The sequence below is a fragment of the Aquarana catesbeiana genome, linkage group LG05 (assembly GCF_042186555.1).
Source record: "Aquarana catesbeiana isolate 2022-GZ linkage group LG05, ASM4218655v1, whole genome shotgun sequence".
Classification (NCBI taxonomy): domain Eukaryota; kingdom Metazoa; phylum Chordata; class Amphibia; order Anura; family Ranidae; genus Aquarana; species Aquarana catesbeiana.
The window spans coordinates 282,924,885-282,945,008 of record NC_133328.1 but is presented as its reverse complement, the minus strand read 5'-3'; positions in this window follow the sequence as shown (position 1 = coordinate 282,945,008).

The following is a 20,124-nucleotide window of genomic DNA, read 5'->3' as shown; positions in this document are numbered from 1 at the left end:
GCCACGGGCAACCACACCCATCTGCTCACTCTTTGCACAAAGTGACGGCTTGCTTTCCTTTTTCCTTTGCTCCAGTGAGGCCAAGTGCATCTTGCACCAGTCTGGGGCTTGTTCTGTCGGTAACAACCCCTCCAGCCACAAGGTTTTGTCTCTCATCTCAGCAAACTTTGCTTCCTTTTTGCGTTTTGACCGCCCCATCTCTGCAGTCAGGCCAACAACATTTTTTAACACAGTTCCTTTTAACACAGGAACATTTGGCATACTGTCTCTGATGCCGTGTACACACAAGCAGACTTTTCGACCGGACTGGTCCGACGGACCAAGTCTGGTGGACAATTCGACCATGTGTGGGCTTCATTGGACCTGCAGTGGACTTTTTCGGTCGAAAATCTGACGGACTTTAGAATTGGAACATGTTTCAAATCTTTCCGACGTACTCGAGTCCGGTCGAAAAGTCCGCTCATCTGTATGCTAGTCTGATGGACAAAAAACGATGCTAGGGCAGCTATTGGCTACTGGCTATGAACTTCCTTATTTTAGTCTGGTTGTACGTCATCACGTATGAATCCGTCAGACTTTGGTGTGATCGTGTGTAGGCAAGTCCGTTTATTGGGAAAGTCCATCGGAAGTCCTCCGAAAGTCCGTCGCATAGACCATCAGACCAGTCCAGTCAAAAAGTCCGCCCGTGTGTACGCTGCATAAGACTTGCAAACAGCACACTTTCACATGTAAACTCCACTGGTTCACATTAGCTGCTCCTCACAGCATTGCTGCAAAACACATTTTCTTGCTACTTACTGTTTTTGGTATGCGAGGATCTGGAACTCTTCTAAATCTGCCCGAAGCAATACCTCCACCACGTGTAAGATTGGGGTTATCAGACTCAAACGGTAGGTGCATTTTCCAGTGAGTACGCCAGTACAAAACTGTATTTTTAAGGGCCTGGCAGCCCACTTTTTTTAAAAGCACAGAAAAGTTCACAAAGGCATCAGTACCCACGCAGGGGGTTCCACCATTACTGTATCTTGCACACTCAATACTTTAGCCTCCTGGCTTACATTCTTGCCATAAGGCTGATTCAGGCCTTTAGCCTAGGCCTTAGGTCTGCTCCTCAGACCCAAAAGAGTTTCCTAATTAAGCTCTCTCCTAGCTCATTCCTGATCAGCGCCTTGCTGCTCTGTCACCAAGTACATCTGCCTCCTGCAGACATGCATACTCTGGCTGCCCCCTGCCCCCTGCAGCCTCTGACTCCTCTCAGAGGAATGGGAGTCCACCTGACTCCCATGCACAGACTTCCTGTCAGTTGGGTGGAACCCTGAGCCATAGCTAAGTCACAACTAATTAGCCCAGCACACAGCTGTGCAATCAGTGTGCCTTTCTCTCCAAAATCTGGTGTAAACCAGCAACATGTCCAATTAAAAAATGGTATAAATATAATTTCTTCAAAAAATTTAGGACTATATGTGTTTTGCTACATATTATTGGTAAAAACAAATTCCAATAAGTGTATATTGATTGGTTTGTTCAAATGTTATAGCCTCTACAAACTACAGCATATACTGCAATTTTTACCTATTTTTTTATACTAGTAATAGCGGCGATCAGTGACTTATAGCGGGACTGCGATCATGTGGCGGACAATTAGACACTGCCTGAACCATTTGACAATGACGCTAAAAATATACACTGTCACTGTACTAATGACACTGGCTGGGAAGGGGTTCAACATCTAGGACAATCAAAGGATTAACTGTGTGGCTAACCAGTGTTTTTGTGTAAACTATTTGTACTACAAAAAAAATATGCAAAACACAAGTGGAAAATGAGACAATTAAAATGTTTGTTCACCAATGACAGAAGTCTAGCAGGGAAACTAGGTAAGTTGGAAGTTTTGATGCATGAAGTGAACTATGACTGGGAGAAAGTGGTTCTTAAAAATAAGTTCTTTGTTCCGGGAATTAATTTGGAAAAAAGGACAGGCAAGGATCAGTCTGCAAACTCTGCAGGGCCCTACTAGCAAGGGGGGTATGGCAGTCCCCCACCCTTATTGTTATTACTTGGCCGCCCAATTGCAGCATATTGGGGGGTGCGATTCTCCGGGAGAAATGCATGCTAGCAACAAAATCATGTTCGAGGGTAATCCTCACAAATCCCTTGTGGAAGCACTGGAGGCAGGTACACTTCAACGAATATTGCCAACACACAAGCTAGTAATCAAAACCTGGCAGGCAGTGAAGAAGGCTATGGGGTATAAGGGCATCACCAAGTTTTCACCCATATGGCATAATAAATTCCTGCAGGAGCTATTAACTGTTGAAAAGAATGTTATATAGGAACGTCACGGTATAACTAGATTAGCCCATTTGGTTAGGGACAATAATGTGAAATCCTTTTTAGATCTGAGAACAGAATATGAAGTCCCGTATAACACATTTTACAGCTACCTACAGATTAGACACACAATAGGTGTCCATTTCAGGACATGCCCCATGGAGCTGTGTAGGGCACCACTCCTTAATAAAATAGTTAAAGCCAAAACCACTAAAGGTTTGATTGCAGCCGTGTATGTGCAGTTAGTGGACAAAATGATAACCACACAAACAGCTTCGGGGATCAGGGAGAGGTGGGAGGCGGATGTGGGGGAGTTGACGGACTGCCAGTGGAAAAGAATTTTGGAACATGGCCCGAAGGTCTCCGTTGCAGAGGGCCTCGCACCTCTTCCTGCTGCATAGGGTGTATTACACACCTAAGAGGTTGTATAGGTTTGGCCGTAGACTAGATGATAAGTGCCCTAGATGTTCAGGGTTAGGAGATCTTATCCATATGGTGTGGAGATGTCCAAAATTAGCAAGATACTGGCCTGAGATTGTAAGAACTATAAACTCTAGGTTCAAAGTTAAAGTGAAATTAGAAGCTAGGGTGTGTATTTTGGGGCTGGTAAGGGGAGATTCGGGGAGCCCCAACACAATTACCGCTATAGTGAAGTGCTTATATCAAGCAAGAAAACTTATAGCGCAATCTTGGCTATCTGCAACACCCCCAACTCCAGAGGATTGGCTCAGGACCATGAACTCTCTGGTTTGGACAGAAAAGACCATACACACTAGAAAAGGTAGCTATAATAAGTTTATTAAAATATGGAGGCCCTGGATACAAGAGATGAGCACCCAACACCTCTTTTAGTATTTACTGTAAACCTGAAGAAGCGTTTGCTGGAGAATGGAGAATGAAGCCTTAAGGCGCCCAGACTTGGATAATAAGATAAAGAATAAATAAAATCTGCTACGGTACAGGTTAACTGCTATATAGAATAAACCTTAGCGTTAATAATAAACGTGATCGTTAAACGTTGGGGGGGAGGGCGGGAAGGGGGACCGATCGGAGCGGGGGGAAGGAGGGGGGGGGAATGGGAGGGTGGGGTTGGGGATTAGAAAAGGGCGAAAATGGGTCTTATGCAATACAATCTGTATAGGAATTAAATAATGCGAAATGCTGTGAAAAATGTCAGAGTTCCGTTTAATTACTGTATGTACTGTATTATGGAGTTGGTTGTATACTTTACCCGCCAACTCTCTTTAATGTTTTTGCACCCTTCTTTTAATCTTATCAATAAAAAGTATTAAAGTTAAAAAAAAAAAATGTTTGTTCACTAATGACAGAAGTCTAGCAGGGAAACTAGGTAAGTTGGAAGTTTTGATGCATGAAGTGAACTATGATTTAATTGGTATTGCTGAATCATTCTTCACACGACTGGGCTATCAAAATTCCAGACTATGCTCTCTTTTGAAGAGACAGGGTAAAACGAAAAGGTGACATGTGAGACATAATCTCAAAACAAGTGTAAAAGAGGACTTTGTTGATGAAGGGTGTAATAGTGCTAAAGCATTGCATATGGCTGCGTGTACTTCAAAGTTAATTATTGTAGTGCTGGAACAGTGAAAGGAAATTTATAAACCTAACACAAGACAATTTTATGGTACAGTTCATAGAGGCCTAAACTAGAATTGATGCTTTGCTGGACCTGTTAATCTCAAATAATAGGGAGATTTTTACTAATGTTAATATAAAAAACATCTGGGTAGCAGTGACCATAATGTGATTTTATTTAATATAAGCTGTAAACAACAAACACATACTGGAAAGATAAAAACACTTTTAAGAGAGCAAATTTTCCACGGCTGAGGGCTGCTCTCCAAGGCTTAGACTGGGAGGGAATGTCAATAAAGAACACAAAACAGAAATAGGAATGCTTAAAACTGACTACAGGCGGTCCATGGGTTACAAACAAGATAGGGTCTGTAGCTTTGTTCTTAAGTTGAATCTGTTTGTAAGTCAGAACAGGTACATTTTTAAGTGTAGCTCCAGCCAAAAAAAAATATTTTTAAGCTTTTTGGATAGCCTAGGGAAGGGTTAACACCCCTGTAATGTTTGTTTTGCTGTCTGTGCCCCTGTTCAGAAGATTTCACCTCACTTTATGTCCGTTTGACAATTGGATTTTGAAAATTTTGGAAACAAGCCTTGGTGATAAAGCATCAGTGGAGACACCTCTTCAGGAGTGAATTTTCCTTCCTAGGGGTAGATTTCCTCTCACTTCCTGTTGTCTCCTTCCGTTTGTAAGTAGGAGTCATTTGTAAGTTGAATGTTTGTAACTAGGGGACCGCCTGTATATGCAAACACACTGCAAAATATATTCCCATGAGCAATACGTTTAAAAGGCTAAAAATAAAGCCTATGTGGATTATATCCAAAACTAAAATAGCTTTAACTAATAACAAAAAAAAGAGCTTTAACAAATATAAAAATGAAGGAACACCACCATCATCATTTAAAAGTTACAAAGAATATAACAGAATATGCAAAAGGGAAATCAAGGCTGCAAAAATTGAAAATGAACAACAGGTTTCAAAAGAGAGCAGGACAAACCCCAAACAAATTATTTATATATATTAATAGTAAATTGGTCAGGTCTGAACATGTAGGCCCTTTACTAGATCATTTTAAATTGGTTACTGGGGACATAGAGAAAGCAAATGTATTAAATACCTTCTTCAGCTCTGTGTGTACAAAGAACAATAGTGACATAATATCGACATAACCCAAATGACCCACAATGGCTCAAAATTTCCATGGTCCAGAAACATTAACACAAAATAAAGGTAAATAAAGCACCTGGACCAGATGGTTTACATCCAAGGGTCCCCAAAGAGCTGAGCCCTGTTATATCTAAACCATTGTTTCTAATTTTTAGAGACTCTTTAATGACTGGCATGGTACCACTGGAAAGGTGTAAGGCCAACGCAATGGCTATATTTAAAAATGGATCAAAATCTTTACCAAGTAACTACAGACCAGTTAGTTTAACTTCTATAATTGTGAACATACTATAGAGTTTTTAATAGAGAAAATATATTTTAAGCAATAGTCAGCATGGATTCATGTAAGACTGAAGTTGTCAAACAAAACCTGATTTCTTTTTATGAGGAAGTAAGCAAAAACTTCAAATTCGGTTTGTAAACGGATAGAAAATTGACTATAATACCATATTCAGAGAGTAGTGATTAACCACTTGCTTATTGGGCACTTAAACCCCCCTCCTGTCCAGACCAATTTTCAGCTTTTAGCGCTGTCGCACTTTGAATGACAATTGCGCAGTCGTACAACAATGTACTCAAATAAAATTTTTATAATTTTTTTCCCACAAATAGAGCTTTCTTTTGGTGGTATTTGATCACCTCTGCGGTTTTTAGTTGTTAAAAAAATTGAAAAAGACCGAATTTAAAAAATAAAAAAATTATATTTTTTTAATATTTTGTTATAAAATTTTGCAAACAGGTAATTTTTCTCCTTCATTGATGTATGCTGATGAGGCGGAACTGATGGGCACCGATAGGTGGCAGTGATGGGCACTGATGGGTGGCAGTTGATGGGCACTGCTTGCTTACACTGATGGCAGCACTGCTAGGTGGCACTGATTGGCACCACTGGTGGGCATTGATAGGTGGCACTGCTGGGCACTGTGGGCACTGGCAGGTGGCAATGGCAGGTGGCAATGGCAGGCACAGATGAGGCATATGTGCCTCCTTCCTCTTCAGGACCAATGTCCCTTTAACATAAGCTGGTGATCGGCTTTTTTTCTCCTCACGGTGACAGTGTGAGGAGAAAAAAAAAAATGATTACCGAGCTTTTGATTACATCATGTGATCAGCTGTCATTTGCTGACAGCTGATCACATGGTAAGGGGCCGGGATCGGCCCCTTACTCAGATCTGTGATCATCCGAGTTTCTGTGACTCGGTGATCACAGTGCGCACACAGCCCATGCAGGGCGCGCGGTGCGCTGCACAGGGGAGGATGTCCCATGATGGCCTCCCAGAAATTGAGGTCCGCGCTGTGGCTGTCATTCGGCTATGGCCCGGACCTCAAGTGGTTAATGATTCATACTCTGAATGATCTTAGGTTATTAGTGGTATACCCCAAGGTTCATTGAGACCCTTACTTATATTTATAAATAATATAGGCTATGGGATTAAAAGTACCATTTCAGTATTTGCAGATGATGCCACGCTATGCAGTGGATATATATCCTTATAGGATGTCGTCAACTGACAAACCAACATCAATGCACTATTTAATTGGGCAACCATGTGGCAAATGAGATTTAATGTTGATAAAAGTTAAGCGCTTGGGGGCTAAAAACATGCATGCATCATATATTCTGGGAGGAGAACAGCTACGGGAGTCAACGGTGGAAAAGGATCTGCGTGTTCTGGTAGATCATAGACTTAAAGTAATATTAAAGTCTATTTTTTTTTATTTTTAAAAATAACAAACATGTTATACTTACCTGCTCTGTGCAGTGGATTTGCATAGAGCCGCCCAGATCCTCCTCTTCCCCCGGTCTGCTGGTGCTCCTGACCCCTCCATCCTGCAGAGTGCCTCCACAGCAAGCACCTTGCAAGGGGGGCACCAGAGCCAAGCCACTTCTCTGTGTGTCCATTAAGACAAGAGCCGTGGCTCGGCCCCACCCCCTTTCTCTCCTCATTGGCTCACTGACTTTGACAGCAGTGAGAGCCAATGGTGCCTGCTGCTGGCTCAGCCAATGAGGGAGAGTCCTTGGACAGCTGAGGCTCTCATGCAATATTCCTGGATTGAGATGGGGCTCAGGTACGTAAAGGTGGCTTAAGGGGGACTTCTGCATTAAGATAAAAAACCTTCTGCCTTTAGAACCACTTTAATAATAGCATGAAATGTCGAGCAGCAGTTTATAAAGCTATCAAAATACTTTCTTGTATTAAAATTGGTATAGACTTCAGAAAGAGAGAGAGAGAGACGTCATTTTGCCCCTGTACAGATCATTACTAAGACTTCATCTGGAAGATGCAGTTCAGTTTTGGGCACCAGTTCACAAAAAGGAAATCAGAGAACTGGAGAAAGCACAGAGAAGGGAAACCAAACTGATAAGATGCATGGAGGAGCTTAGCCATGAGGAAAGATTATCTGAACTGAATTTATTCTCCTTTAAGAAGAGATGATTAAGGGGGGATATGGTCAACATGTTTAACCACTTCAGCCCTGGAAGAATTTACCCCCTTCCTGAACAGAGCACTTTTTGCAATTCGGCACTGCGTCGTTTTAACTGACAATTGCGTGGTCGTGCGACGTGGCTCCCAAACAAAATTGATGTCCTTTTTTCCCACAAATAGAGCTTTCTTTTGGTGGTATTTGATCACCCCTGTGCTTTTTATTTTTTGCGCTATAAAAAAAAAAGAACAACAATTTTGAAAAAAAACGCATTATTTTTTACTTTTTGCTATAATAAATATCCCCCAAAAATATATAGAAAGCCAATTTTTTTCCTCAGTTTAGGCCGATACGTATTCTTCTACATATTTTTGGTAAAAAAACAAAATCGCAATAAGCGATTATTGATCGGTTTGCGCAAAAGTTATAGCGTTTAAAAAATAGGGGACAGTTTTATGGCATTTTTATTAATATATATATATATTTTTTTTTAATGGCGGCGATCAGTGATTTTTATTGTGACTGCGACATTATGGCGGACACATCGGACATTTTTGACACATTTTTGGGACCATTGTCATTTATACAGCAATCAGTGCTATACAAATGCACTGATTCCTGTGTAAATGACACTGGCAGTGAAGGGGTTAACCACTAGGTGGCAGTGTAGGGGTTAAGTGTGTCCTAGGGGCATGTTTCTAACTGTGAGGGGCATGGCTGTGTGTGACGTGTGACTGATCTCTGCTCCGATGACAGGGAGCAGAGATCCAGTGACACTGTCACTAGGCAGAACGGGGAGATGCTTGTTTACATTAGCATCTCCCCGTTCTTCCTTCCCCTGAGGCGATCGTGGGTATCCCCACAGTGATCGAATCTGCGGGACCCGCGACCCGACTCACGGAGCATGCCGCAGGCGTGCGCGCCTGCTGGCCGCCTCTTAAAGGGGAACGTACAGGTACGTGGTTTCGCCTGTACGAGCCCTCTGCTGAAGTATATCTGCATGAGGTGGTCAGCAAGCGGATAAACACATAAGTGATCCATATAATGGACTTGGTGTAGAGTTATTCACTTTCAGGTCATTACAACGGACAAGGGGGCACTCCTTACATCTGGAGGAAAATAGATTTAACCTTCATATACAGAAAAGCTTCTTCACAGTAAGAGCTGTGAAAATGTAGAATAGACTCCCTCAAGAACTAATGATCAGCGCAGTTACTTTATAATAACAAGTATAGGCGCAACAACTCAGGATTTACATGAGATCAAAATCTATATCTGCTGGTACATGGATATCTAAATAAATTCATAAATGGGAAACTGGGAAAAAATCAATAGTCCATATAGCAAACACAGGCTAATCTATGTGATGATGCTGGTGGGGAAATAAAAATGTCCAAGGAAGCAAGCAGGGCTGCCGTCATAATAGGAGAGAAACCATATTCCTGGGGCTGCAAAACAACAAGTCGAGAGACGCCTCTGGGTGCAGTCGTTTTTATATATAAAAAAAACTTTAATAAAAATTCAAATAAACTCACATTTTAGCAATCAAAAACAAGTATGGTATCAGAAGTCATGGATGAAGCTCCCAGACCTGTGCCATATGCAGTCTTTGCTGTGGATGTGATCAGTACTCTTCCAGATGTTGTGAAAGCCAGCTTCGAAAGGCGGCCTCAGGACGAGGCTTGAAACACAGGAGACGGCGGAGCCTAGCGGAGCAGACATGCATTGTTAGAGCTCCACACCGCTGAGGAGAGAAGAGAAGGACAAAGCGGAGCCTGCAGGCTCAAAAGGTATCCATTTGAACCTTTTTGCCCCAGGGAACAAACTGTGAAAGTTTGGGCAGGAAATATGGTACTGGGAGGAAACCGTGGCAGAAATAAAAATCACCTCACAAAGAGCTCACAGGCACTCACTGCAGCTGAAGCAGCTCCAGTCACCTCACAAGATACAGCATCAGGGCGCTCTCACAGACAGAAAATGTCACAGCAAGACTCTCCATTTGAGTCAGATACAGAACAAATCCTCTCACAAACTTCTCCACAAGCCTCCTCAGTATCCCCAGTAATATTATTACAATTTGAAAAGATGCTTCATAAGGCTTTAAAACAAACCTCAGACCAAATAACAAAAAGCCTAACCAAAGAAATAAGAGAGCTGGGAAACCGCACCGCAGCCTTAGAAATAAAAATGGATGAAATTAAAATTACAACCCAAGAAAATATAACAGAATTGGAACAATTAAAAAAAGAGAATTTAATACTTCAAACTAAGCTCGAAGATTACGAAAATAGAGCCAGACGTTCAAACTTGCGCATAAGGGGAATACCTGAAACTGTGACAGACCTGCAATCTACTATTACTGCTCTATTACAAGAACTAAAGCCAGATATCCCTATTGAACGTTTAGAACTGGACAGAGTACACAGAGCCCTCACAGCCAAAAAGAAAGATGGACCCCCACGTGATATAATCACAAAATTTCATTATTACAGAACGAAAGAACAAATACTAATTGCTGCAAGAGAAAAAAAGGAACTTAATTTTCAAGGACACAATTATCAAATTTTTGCTGACCTATCCCAACTTACTATTACTAAAAGACGATCCATGAAACCCCAGCTAATGGAACTGCAACGCCACAACATTATGTATCAATGGGGCTTCCCCTTTTCAGTCAGATTTAACTACCAAGGTACAATTTACAGAAGCAGATCAGCAGATGAACTACAACAAACTATTTTAAAATTAAATCTGACAGAACCCACAAGCAGCAACACTCCCACACGCAGAAGAATGGCGTCATCTTCACCTTCAGGCAGCACCCAGAAAATTTCAGAACAAAATGGGAATCATCATTCTCAAAAAAGAGGCCGTTATGCCACATCATCCATGGACCAAGAAGATTCAATGGACTGACATCCTAATTCCTGATATCTCTTCATTTATTATACTAAGAGATGGTTCTCTATAAAAAACCTGTATTTATAACTGAATGTAACTGCATTCTGATAGTCACACACTGTGTGGGATCATCTTACATTCCAGTTATATTTCTTATTACTTCTGATTCATATAGCCTTAGAATATATAAGTGAAATAAGGAAATTCTTGTTCAGTTATATATTATCAGGTAATAACAATAGATTTATTACTTTTTAGGACAAATATGTTCAATAATCCAGAAGTAATGGAAGCTTTTTCTTTCTTTTCTTAAAACAAATATATTATTACCTAACTAGTTCCTAGAATTATGTTTTTGTTTATTCTAATCTGAAGCAATACAACCTCAATTTTTTGAGTTAACATATCTAAACAGTTACATATGAATAAAATATGTAATTGTTTACTCTAAAAGGGTTAAAATCCCCAAATAATTCAAACTATCTTCATCAACACCAAAGTTATTAACAGTACCTTTCTAACTGAATTATTTAGCCTAGGGCAAGACTAACCATATACAACCACCCTGGAATAAATAATTTCAACAAAAACTATATTCTGCACTCCAATTAATGAAACATCATTTTGATGTCTTTTGACATAGCACTTCTCTCCTGTAAGCGGAAGATCCGTGTACCCCCATTAGCCCTCCTCATTCTCCCAACCATATTATGTGGGAGTGTGACGAAGGCACTTATTCCCCTGAGAGAGATATTTATTCTCTTTCACGGGTAAATTGTGATTACTTGCAAAAAATAATTTATACAATGTATCATCTAATCTCATATGTTTTTTGTTTACTCTTTACTCCAGAATTCACTGGTTTCTTTTCTATCTATTCATCTCTTCAGTCCACACAGGTTGATCTGCGCAGTCAGCTCTGCATAACAAAAAGTAAGTCAAAACTATTTGATCTATTGCCATGGCACCACTGAATATACTTTCCCTGAATGTTCAGGGAATAAATGTCCCTCAAAAAAGGACCAAAGCCTTCCGTACTTTCCATAACAAGAAGGCTCACATAGTATGCCTCCAAGAAACACACTTCACCAAAGATTCTACTCCAAAATATATTTCTCCTTTTTATCAACAAATTTACACGGCTTCTGCCTGTACCAAGCAAAGGGGAACTCTAATTGCATTTCACCGATCCACACCATTCACCTTATCATCAGAAATTAAAGACCCAGAAGGTAGATACCTGATACTCATGGGTTATATAATGGATACAGCAATCACGGTGATTTCCTACTACGCTCCTAACAAACAACCTACACCATTCCTCTCACATATATTACAAGTGATTAATACACACAAAATAAGAACAGTAATAATGTGTGGGGATTCGAACCAGGTCCTCCTCCCATTTCTAGATAAATCACCTTTTACACCATCCAAAATAACCTCTAGATTACCTTTTTCTCAACTTCTTTCCAAATACAATCTGGTAGATTCATGGAGAGAAAGTAACCCAATGAAAAAGAAATTCACTTATTTCTCGCACCCTCATCAAACCTTCACCAGAATAGATCATATTTTTCTAACAATAGGAATGATACCAGAAATTATTGCATCAGATATAATTCCGATTCCGTGGTCTGACCATAATGCAGTATACACTACTATAGCCTCAGCCATACCAAAAGCGCATGACCCAACGTGGTACTTACCGGACATAATGCTCAAACACCCACTACATCAGATGGCCATTGAACAAGCTTTAAAGGAATACATATCAATTAATAATACAACAGACATCTCCCCATTAACACTGTGGGAAGCTCATAAGCCTGTCTTGCGTGGTACAATACAAAGACAAATGGCACTATTTAAACGGGAACGCAAAAATCTAGCAAAAAAACTAGAACTCAATTTTAATGCAGCCTACATATCATTTCAAGATAATCCATCTCAGAGTACAAAATCTCATCTGGAAAAATCTAGATTGGAATACGATCTATTTCTCACTGAGTCAGTTGATAAATCCCTCAAACGCTCCAAACACAATTTCTACATGAATACAAACAAACCAGGTACATATTTGGCTCGGGCATTAAATTCAACTAACAAATCTTTCAAACCAATACGTTTGAAATTATCAAAAAATGTTTACACTTGTAATCCAGTTAAAATAGTCCATAAATTTCACTCACATCTCGCAACTTTATACAAGACAAACAATGAATTTAATCCTACAGAGGCTGAATCCTTCTTCTCAAAAATAACCTTACCTGAGTTATCTCAGAATCAAAAAAGCAGTTTGGATGAGCCTATAACTATAGATGAAGTTGCTAACGCCATAAAAGACCTAAAACTTAACAAAAGACCAGGCCCAGACGGCTACTCGGCTTTATACTATAAAACATTCTCAGAAATACTCTCTTCCATTCTCACTGAAACTTTTAACAAACTTCTAGATGGACATTCTTTTCGGCAAGAAACACTAATGGCAATTGTTTGTATGATCCCAAAACCCCTTTCTGATGATACTTCCTGTGTGAATTATCGGCCTATCTCTCTGTTAAACCTCGATATTAAATTATTAGCAAAAATAATAGCAAAACGCCTCAATAGCATTATAGGAAAATTAATACATAGAGATCAAGTAGGCTTCATGCCAAATAGACAGGCAGGCGATAATATACGCAGGGCAGTGTTATTGGCACATATTGCTAAAAAACAGAAAATCCCTTTATGTTTTCTATCTCTCGATATTAAGAGGGCATTTGACACAGTATCCTGGCAATATATGCAATATTCATTACAAAAATGGGGTTTTGGACCCCACTTTTTAACATGGATCAAAGCATTATATAATAAACCCAAAGCCTATATAAAATATGCTGGATACAAATCTGAAGCCTTTAATATCGAAAGAGGTACCCGACAGGGTTGCCCATTATCTCCCTTATTATTTGCCCTTATACTCGAACCCATGGCCCAATACATCAGAACAAACCAAACTATAACTGGCATTGAAGTAGGAGGTATTACACACAAATTATGTATATTTGCAGACGATATATTACTTTTTCTATCATCACCACAGGTCTCTGGTCCTAACTTAATACCAGCTCTTGATGGATTTGCAGCCCTATCCGGCCTTATGATTAATCCTAAGAAATGCCTAGTGCTTAATATTTCACTCACAAACATGGAATTGATCCCGGCTAGGGCTGCACTCCCATTCACATGGGCAGAAAAATCAATCCCATATCTTGGAATTCATTTAACAGCATCTCATTCTGACTTATTCTCAACCAATTATCCTCCTGTATTAAGACAGATCACAAATCTAATAAAACAATGGTCGCAACTTCCTTTATCCTGGATAGGGAAGATTAAAGCAATCAAAATGACTATTCTACCCAAATTGCTTTATCTATTCAGAGTCCTCCCTATTCCAATTCCTTCCTATTTTTTGAGAATAGTACAAAAAAGAGCAACTTCGTTTATATGGGGCTCTTCTAAACCACGTATACCTATACACACACTAAATCTTCCCAAAAATAAAGGAGGCCTGGGATACCCTAATTTTACTAACTACTACAGAGCAGCACATTTGGCCAGTCTGTCCAAATACCATGCAAAACAGGAAATCCCATTATGGGTATTTATAGAGGCTTCAGAAAATGACCCTCTATTAATATCAAATTTATTATGGCTTGATCCTAAAGACCGCTTTAAAATTCATAATCCCATAACTAAACACTTCTTATCTCTCTGGGATAAACTAAAAACCAAATATCAGTTACAATCTCCACACAATCCTCTCCTTTCTTTTATCAGAAATCCGGCCTTTTATCCGGCATGGATCTACCCAAATTCTTTTAAAGCTTGGACAACATCAGGCATTCAGACACTAAATGACTTCATAGCATCTAAATCATTCCTTTCATTCCCATCGCTTAGAGAAAAATATGATCTACCAAACTCTGAGATATTTAGATATCTCCAAATCAAAAATTTCTATACACCATTCCTAAAGGGGGATACACCATTATCCCAATTATCCATTTTTGAATCAATCTGTACAAAAGATCCATTTGCTAAAGATACAATTTCATCTCTTTATAATCAATTATATGGAGTAGCAAATCTTAATAGACCCTCTTACGTTCAGAGGTGGGAGGAGGACCTGGGACGAACTTTAGAAGACACGGACTGGTCTAACATATGGCTCACATCTAAGTCATCTTCACCCAACATCTTAGCACTGGAGACAAATTATAAAGTCCTAACTCGCTGGTACCTTGTACCCGCTAGAGTGGCAAAATATTCACCTAATACCTCAGCTCTTTGTTTTCGAGGATGCCCAGAAATAGGCACACATTTACACATATGGTGGACGTGTCCAGTAATCCAAACCTTCTGGAAGGAAGTCTTCGTGATTGCATCTAAAATATTTAAAAAAATAATACAACCAGATCCATATTTAACTTTACTTAATCTAAAACCGGAATGGTTAACACTCTCTCAATTCAAACTTATGATCCAACTAATAACGGCTGCAAAACAAACAGTGGCCAAGGCATGGAAATCTCCTACATTGGTACTAGCAGAAACAATTCACAGAATGAATAATACAATGTCCCATGCTAAGATGGTAGCCATCGATCAAAATCAAATCCCAAAATTTGAAAAACTTTGGCATCCTTGGATAAAACAACAGTTCCTGTCAAACTTCAATGACTCTGTCCTGTTGCCATGGTAACAGATTAAATGACTTACAGAGACACCCATTCTAAGGCTTCAAAGAGAACTAAAAAGAATAATAAACTGACGAGCGGGACAACCTTGTGGACCATACCTCTACCTTTCAACCCTTTTTCTTCTTTCTCTTTCCTTTTCTCCACCTTACGATTAAAGCTCATTATCAGAATTTATTTGACCTATATACACTCTACTTGTAAACAATATGTATAGTAGGTATAAATCATTTAAATACCTACAAAAGTAACTAAGGAAATGATATATATCTTTAATTTAGGTTTACGTGAACCCAATGTTTAATATTTGAAATTTCATGATATTTACCTATATAAACCCTACTGTAAAACAATGAGCTTACTTTATAGATCCTTGTAAACTTACTTTATGTATCTTTATAACATTGTATACTCAATAAACTTCTTTTGACAAGAAACACAGGAGACAGCTGGCTGCAGGGGGATGGCGTCATCGATAGTGGACACGTTTCCTGGGCATGCGCACTTGGATGTACTGCAAGTCGTGCCCCTTTCTCAACAGACCACCTTGCCCGGTGGTTGTGGGGGTCTGCGAGCGGGGGGCTTATCGGAATCTGGAAGCCCCCTTTAACAAGGGGACCCCCAGATCCCGGCCCCCCCGTGTAAATTGGTAATGGGGTACAAATGTACCCCTACCATTTCACAAAAAAAGTGTCAAAAAGGTTAAAAAAAACACAAGAGACAGTTTTTGACAAGTCCTTTATTAATTTCTTCTTCTTTCGGCTTCTTCTTCCATCTTCTTTCTTCTGGTGTTCCTTCGGTGTTCTTCTTCCTCCATCTTCTTCTTCATCTTTCTATTTGTGTTTTTTTTTTGGTCGAACTAGATGGACAAGTGTCTTTTTCTTTAACCTGGCCAACTATGAAACTATGTGTACTGTGTTTGTTAGCCACAGAGTGCTTTCCAGGAGTAAAGCCATAGCACAGCCTCTGGTGTAACCTTGTCTCTGAAGTACTCATTTGTGATTAGGTCGTGTGGGCTGAGTATCGTGAGCTACTTTTCTTAGCTCTTTAGCCAAAATATTTGATTCCAAACACAAGTTCTTATATTGAGCCCCTTTAATTCATGATTCATTAGCAGTTTCTGGACAGAATGCATTGCACCTTCTAAAGAGCCTGACACTGACAGCTTGGAATGTTGTCCCCTGCTTAAGTCTCTACATTACTTAGAGCCTTCCTTGGCTCCACTGAGTGTGGCCTTATCTTAAGAGGATTATTATGGCAGGCATGCAAAATTATATTGGCAAAATTACAACTTTGATTCCTGTCTCTAACTGCAGAGGCCCAGGGGCTATACCTCAGATATCTCCCCCTTTAGAATTTGTATCTGGTCTTTCTGCAGCTTCTGAGCCTTCTGCTGATGAGTCTCAAAATCTTTGCCAGATTATATCATCCCTGAGGTGCTGTAAGCATCTTCCATTTTGGCTCTTATTGGTGTGATATGTGTCTATCCTAAAAATAGAAGCCTGTAGATTCTGCTAATGCAGTTACTACTATTGGTTCACTTAGAGCCCTTAAAAAGTCAAAAACTTTTTTCAGTTCACACCTGCTTCAAAACATCCTGTACAGAGACTGGGAAACTGATAAACTATTCACAACTCCCAAATATTTTGCAGCTCAGTGTCCATTTAAGGAAACCATTATTAAGATGTGGGCCATTCTCACTCTGGCAGTGGAAATCTTTACAAAGTGCTGAGAATACATGCAGAGGATGACATAGTTATTTAACCGCTTGCCGACCGCCCTATAGCATACTTACTGATTTTAAACATGGATTTTGGGGGGGACCCCACGCCATATTTTTTTAAATTTTGAAGTGGGGTTCCCATTAACATCCATACCAGACCTGAAAGGCCTGGTATGGAATTTAGGGGGAACCCCACGCATTTTTTTTTAAATTTTGGTTCGGGGTTCCCCTGTGGGGGAATCCCATGCCGTTTTTATCAATGAACTTTTATGTGTATTGCCAGACCGACAATACATTATAGCTGCGAGTAGTTTTAAATGACTTTTCTTCCTGTAGAAATGTCATTTTGCTGTCAGACTGTTCTAAACACGGGAAACATGCGCCACTTTACAGGCATACTATAGACACCCCCCAGGTACAAAATTTAAAGGAATATTACACTTTTATTGTTTCACTTTAAGCATTATTAAAATCACTGCTCTAGAAAAAACGTCTGTTTTTAAAACTTTTTTTTGCATTGATACATGTCCCCTGGGGCAGGACCCAGGTCCCCAAACACTTTTTATGACAATAACTTGCATATTAACCTTTAAAATTAGCACTTTTGATTTCTCCCATAGACTTTTAAAGGGTGTTCCGCAGCTTTCGAATTTGCCGCGAACACCCTAAATTGTTTGCTATTTGGCAAACGGGCAAACGGCCAATGTTCGAGTCGAACTCATGTGGGTCTCGCGGACCCAATGTCCGCTGACACTCGCTGATTGTTCAGTACACAGGCAGAATGGCAGTCTGTCTATGTAAACAAAGCAGATCACCATTCTGTTAATACAGAAGGCATGGATCCTGTGTCCCCGTAAAGCAGGAACACCGATCCATGTCTTTCACTAGTAAAAACACCTCCTCCTACTGCACTAAAACCAACTAGGCACACATTTAACCCTTTGATTGCCCCTAATGTTAAGCCCTTCCCAGGCAGTGTCATTAGTACAGTGTCAGTGTATATTTTTAGCATTGATCACTGTGTTAGTGTCACTAGTTCCCAAAAAAAAGTATCAGTTAGGTGTCCAATTTGTCTGCCGCAATATTGCAGTCCCACTATAAGTCGCTGATCACTGTTATTACTAGGAAAAAAAAAAATTCCATAAATATATCCCATAGTTTGTAGATGCTATAACTTTTGCACAAACCAATCAATATACGCTTATTGGGAATTTTGTTACCAAAAATATGTAGCAAAATACTTATTGGCCTAAATTGATGAAGAAATTACATTTTTTACAATTTTTTTTTTTTTATGTTTTAGAGCAGAAAGTAAAAAAAAATATATTTTTTTTTTTTTCAAAATTGTCAGTGGTTTTTTGTTTATAGCACAAAAAATAAAAACTGCAGAGGTGATCAAATACCACCAAAATAAATCTCTATTTGTGGGGAAAAAAATTACATAAATTTTATTTGAGTACAGTGTTGCATGACCACGCAATTGTCAGTTAAAATAAAGCAGTGCCGTATAGCAAAAAATGGCCTGGTCAGGAAGGGGGGTAAATCATCCAAAGGTGAAGTGGTTAAGGATCCCATATACAAATTTTTGGAGGTCCTTTCAAAAATCATTCTTTTCTCTGGCAGGTCCTGCATTGCGAAAAAAAAAAAAAAACTCATATCCACTGCATAGATGGATTAGTGAGTGTCTCCCATCTTATTTCTCGAATAAATCTCTTATCAGTGAACATACAGAGAACTCTTTGGCTCTTTGGAGCTGTAATGGACGTCCTAATCAATTATGTCACTGCAGGTAAGAGTACTCATCTACCCTAGCAGATAAAGCCTAGGCAGATAACTCATCTACCCTAGCAGATAAAGCCTCAATCTGGGAGAACTCACCCCATATAAGGAACAATAATGCCCTGTACACACAGTCGGATTTTCCGATGGAAAAAGTGCGATCGGGTTGGTGTTGCCGGAAATTCTGATCGTGTGTGGGCTCCATCGGACTTTTTCCGTTGGAATTTCTGACACACAAAGTTTGAGAGCAGGCTATAAAATTTTAAGCCAGCACAATCCGATCGGTTAAATTCCGATCGTGTGTACAAAAATCCAACGCACAGAGTGCCACGCATGCTCAGAATAAATTAAAAGACGAAAGCTATTGGCTACTGCCCCGTTTATAGTCCCGACATACGTGTTTTACATCACCGCGTTCAAAACGATCGTATTTTCCAAAAACTTTGTGCGACCATGTGTATGCAAGACAAATTTGAGCCAACTTTGTTGTCGGAATGTCCGATCAATGTCCGATCGTGTGTACAGGGCATAAGAGTTCTTTTTACTACTTCCAGGCTTTAACCTCGTATACCAAAACCAATCCAGGAGCCCAGTTCTACTATATACCCCATTAGCCTTTGCAGACATCTAAGAGGAAAACATCTTTGTAAGGGGTGTGGTTTACATGGGCTACAAACTAAAGCTCTGCTCTCAGCCCCTTCCTGCTTTATCTCTTCCAGTTACTGCATAGTTTAGCAGACCTCTATGCAGTCATTTCAGCCCTTTTGTATTCAGGGGCTATTGCTCCAGTTATGATAAGAGAAAGGTTTCAAGCATTTTCTTCCAATATTCTCACAGTTCCCAAACTAAAAGGTGTCATTCATCCCATCTTGAATCTCAAGACTCTAAATCGATTCAGACCCAAAAATTCTGTATGGAATCTACCTTATCCTTCATAAGCCTCCCGAGACATCCTAATTACAGGATATATGAATTATCTCATGTTGAGGGAGCAGTCTTGACTGACAATCTGGCAAAGATACTTCAAAGTCTGGCCTGGGTCTGGTTGGATCTTAAACCTTCAGAAGACAGAGTTGGAGCTGACTCAAAACTTGGAGTACCTGGGCCTTATCCTAGACACAGTTTAAACAAATGTTTTTGATCCTCAGAAAAAAATTCAAAGCCTCCTCTCCCAGCTTTATATTCATCCATCCAAGAGTTGACTGTCTCTTCTCTTTTGTACGAGAGTCATTAGATTGATGGTAGCCTCCTTCAAGGCTAACTATCATTGTTGGAAAAATTATAGTTCCATCTCTGGTCAAAATGGATTACCTGTCACCAAGGAGCAAGTTGTCTCTGGCCTGGTGGCTCAAGAATCCAGCTAATTCCAGATAGGCTCAGATGGAAATCTGACCTGATCAAACTAATGGCAGATGCTTCACCGGCACTTCCTGTCAAGGAAAGGTGTACCATC